Source organism: Gorilla gorilla, chromosome 5, assembly GCF_029281585.2.
Source record: "Gorilla gorilla gorilla isolate KB3781 chromosome 5, NHGRI_mGorGor1-v2.1_pri, whole genome shotgun sequence".
Taxonomy (NCBI): Eukaryota; Metazoa; Chordata; class Mammalia; order Primates; family Hominidae; genus Gorilla; species Gorilla gorilla.
The window spans coordinates 125049989-125054702 of NC_073229.2; positions in this window are offsets into that span (position 1 = coordinate 125049989).

A 4714-nucleotide genomic window follows, 5' to 3' on the forward strand; every position below is an offset into this window, starting at 1 on the left:
TTGATCATATAAGTATAGGTAGAATTTATTTATAAAACCTTTCATATGTAAACTCTTAAAAGGTGTATTTGTAGGATTCATTCTAGAGTATAAAGATACTGAATTTTAAAATTCTAATTTGTTGCTGGTGATAGTTTAAAGGATAAAAGTGGCTGATTCAGTGTATATGCCAGTTTTCTGTGTTTTTGCTTTAGGTTGTATCCACAAGTACCAGCAGAGTGCCTGACATAAGTAAGTATTTGTTAAATAATTTTCTCTTTATAATAGTGTTTCCTTTATTGTTTGACCAAGAACTTTTAAAAATTGAGCTATAGCTTTTTTAAACATTGAAGTGTTCCAAAGTATAGAAACCTTAAGTGAACAGTGCTATACACCACTTCATGCAACTGATAGATGCAGGAGGACGATAAGGGAGGGTCCTGGGAGAAGCTCCCACTGGCCTGGGCATGGGGAGGATGGGGTGGAGCCTCAGGAAATTCACGCCATTTGCCGGGGGCAGGAGCCTGGGCTCATCAGTTCCTGTGTGGTGACCTGGGATTCAATCTGTGAGGCCTGTTAACAGGAACCCCTCTCGCTTTGCAAAGTATTTTTTTCCTTTTTGCCCAGTAAATTCCATTCCCCCTCACCCTGCAAAGTGTCTGCATGCCTAATTTTACCTGGTCACTTGGCAAGAACTTTTTTTTTTTTCTCAACATTTTTGGCACCCAGAACTTGGGACATGAAGAAGGGTGAGTGAAATGTGGACTGAAAACCTCTCACTTTTATTTCTGAGTATTTTGTTCCTATGACATTTTTCTTCTTTTTTTGAGGACAGTGACAGCATCTATCTTTTCTCCTCCCCTCCCCTCCCCTCCCCTCTCCTCTCTTTTCTTTTCTTTTACAATAATGGGAGGTGGTCCACACCCACCACAACAGCCACAAGCATGCCTGTGGGTTGGTTGGGCAAGCAGTGGCTCCCCACCCGCCTTCTCTCCCAGCTGAGTGGGGTGCATGGCCCTGACTGCCACATGTGTGTGCAGTGTCCAGCTGCATGGCAGGAATGAGCCACAGTCACTATCCAGGCACCAGGGCCGCCTTGGGGGCTTGGGCTCTGCACAGCTGGCTGGCCAGACTCCTGCTGGGTCCATGCCCGGGGGGAAAGGAACCAATTTGCAAAAGAATATGAAGTTCTTCCCCCAGGCATCTTTCCAACCCTGCACTTTAACTTTTGTTTCCTTTTCGCTATCTAGTCAGCAGTTAATTTTTATGTGAGAGGGTTACTTTTTTTTTTTTTTCTTTTTGGAAAACATTTTAACCAGGCCAGGACCCCAGTGATCACTGTTTATATTCTCTGTAAAGTTTCAGTTACGAAAAGGGATTTGTGAGATTGGTCTTAAGTGATAGCCAGTCCGGTGTGCTTTGCATGACTTTCTGAATGATCAGCAACAAACTTTGCTATGGGCCTCCCTCTTCTTTTAGGTCCTTGAGAGCATGATGTGTAACCCTGTGGCAATGCTTTGTTTAGCGTCTACACAGCCAAGATTCAATCCTGGCTTAAGAAATGACTCCTGTTTGGTTTTTTGTTCTTGCGATAGTTTATTGAGAATGATGTTTTCCAATTTCATCCATGTCCCTACAAAGGACATGAACGCATCATTTTTTATGGCTGCATAGTATTCCATGGTGTATATGTGCCACATTTTCTTAATCCAGTCTATCATTGTTGGACATTTGGGTTGGTTCCAAGTCTTTGCTATTGTGAATAATGCTGCAATAAACATATGTGTGCATGTTCTCACTCATAGGTGGGAATTGAACAATGAGATCACATGGACACAGGAAGGGGAATATTACACTCTGGGGACTGTTGTGGGGTAGGGGGAGTGGGGAGGGATAGCATTGGGAGATATACCTAATGCTAGATGATGAGTTAGTGGGTGCAGTGCACCAGCATGGCACATGTATACATATGTAACTAACCTGCACAATGTGCATATGTACCCTAAAACTTAAAGTATAATAATAATAAAAAAAGAAATGTATAATACACCTAAAAAAAAAAAAAAGAAAGAAATGACTCCTTTCTGCTTTGATATCTGTGCAACCTTTGCCATTTATTGATTCTCTTCCTCTACATGAACCACCTTGGATTTTCCTTTCCCTGAGCTTTCAGTAAAGTTTGAAAGCCAGAAATATTGGCCGCTTGGCACAGCTAAAGTCAGGTAATAAGGTGTTAAAAGGATTTTCTTAAAGAGCATTCAGCTTAATTGAAAGTGGATATCCAAATTATAGGTATATTTAAAAGATCTTAATGTTTTTCTCTTCTGGGATCTTGTTTGGCTGGAAAAAGTGTTTTTTTGTTTTGTTGTGTTTTGTTTTGAGACGGAGTCTCACTCTGTTGCCCAGGCTGAAGTACAGTGGCACGATCTCGGCTCACTGTAATCTTTGCCTCCCAGGTTCAAGTAATTCTCCTGCCTCAGCCTCCCAAGTAGCTGGAACTACAGGCATCTGCCACTGCGCCCAGCTAATTTTTGTATTTTTAGTAGAGACGGGGTTTCACCATCTTGGCCAGGCTGGTGTTGAACTCCTGACCTTGTGATCCACCTGCCTCGGCCTCCCAGTGGAAAAAATTTTGTTCTCAGTGAATGGAATTCTTTTTCTCCGTTTTGCCTTGCCACTTTCAATGCATGCATGAGAAGGAAGAGACCTCTGTTTTCCTAATGGAATTAAAAGTGGATAGATTCCTCTTAAAATCTGTTTTTGCCCCCAGTTATGCCTATTTATTAGGCCTTAGAGGCTATGTGTTTTCCTGGCCCTGTCTCTTAAAGGGCTCCACCAGGAGGCCAGTAATCCAAGTAGGAGACTGGCAAGCAAAAGATCTTATGGCAACTGGGTTTTCTTCTGCCTGTCTGTGTAGTTTTATGTATGTGTTGTGTTTGTGATGTCTATAAAAATAGCTTTAATTGGCCTAAAGGAAGATGAGTGCTTGCATCAAATATTTTTTAAAGGGAAGATAAAAGCTGTGATACTTTTTAATTCATGTGACTTTAATCTTTGAGAAATAAAAACAGCCTTAAAGATTATAGGGGCCAGGTGCGGTGGCTCATGCCTGTAATCCCAAGATTTTGGGAGACTGAGACAGGTGGATCACTTGAGGTCAGGAATTCAAGACCAGCATGACCAACATGGCGAAACCCCATCTCTACTAAAAAAAATATAAAATTAGCTGGGTGTGGTGGTGCATGCCTGTAATCCCAACTACTTAGGAGACTGGGGCAGGAGAATCACTTGAACCCAGGAGGAAGAGGTTGCAGTGAGCCAAGATCACACCATTGCACTCCAGACTGGGCAACAAGAGCTAAACTCCATTAAAAAAAAAAAAAATTATCGGTAAAATCCCAGATATCGTCAAAATGTAAATAAGTGAACTAAATTATGGAGGTCTAATACTTGGTTTGCTAAATGTTTTAAAGTTATACTGCTTTTTGGGTTGTGAGTACTCTTTGAATTGCCTGTTCCACAATTGGTAAGGCCCAGGGACATATAAAATTGACTATGCCCTTAAGTATGCTGGAAGGAATCAAACCTTGGCTGCACCTACCGCATAATTAAAGCTACTTGCTAGGTTTTATATTAAAGTTAAAAATTGCTGGGAGTTACCATTATAACATTATAACATTAAAACATAAACTACTAGAAATAGATTTACATGTTTGGTGTGTAAGAACAGTAACTTTTTTTAGTAAAAGATTATAAAAAGGCATGGAAGTGTAAATTCTTGCCTAGGGTTAAAGAATTGTTTTAAATTAGATAAGATAAAGCTAAAGTTCAAACAAGTGGTGGAAGGATTGTAAAAATTAATCTTGCAAAAATTCCATGTGTGAACATATTGACAAAATTCAAAAGGGTGTTATATGGTTTTTCTGTAAATTGAGCATTGAAATAAAAGCACAACAAGATACTCTTAAGGCACTAATCTGCTCTTTAGCAAAATTTATGAAGAGTTACAAAAGGTTTTTACTTTTTTACATTTCTGAGTCATTTTGGCAAAATAAATAACTTATGGTAATCTGGAGTTTCGTTTCATAACATCAAGTATTTTAAACCTCTTCCTATTTAAAAGGCTTCCCAGAATCAAACTTCAGTTTTGAAATTGTCTTTGCTGATGCCTGGCTTTTAGATGCTACAGAGGGCCCCTGGAGTATTTAAAAGAGAGGTAAACAGGATTATTTGACATGTTTAGCTGCATGGGATTGCCAAAATGGTGTTCAATCTTCTTTAGGTTATATTTTGGTGGATAATACTAATATATGTTCCAAAATTGTATGACATTTCTAAAGTTCTAATGTCTAAAGTATATGCTATCAATCATAATTAAGGTACTTATGTTAAGTTATTGTAAAACACAGAGATAATGAAACTTCTATGGATATTTTGTTATTCACAGACAATCGTCTTGTTTCAATCCTTTTCAAAAGATGGTTTATAATAAGCTATAGTACTCTGACAGGTGCTCTCCAATACAGGTTTCTGATAACTTTGGAAATGTGACATTGGAATAAAGGAAAAATGCACAGGACTCATGAAGAGCCAAAATGTTCACTGATACCAAGCAACACAAGAGTTAACTAAATGGACTGAACTCATAGAAAACTGAAGCAATCTTTTTGACTTTTGCTTGGAATATTGCTGATCCTTGTTTTGTTTTTCAGAGTCAAGGAAATTTATTTTGAAC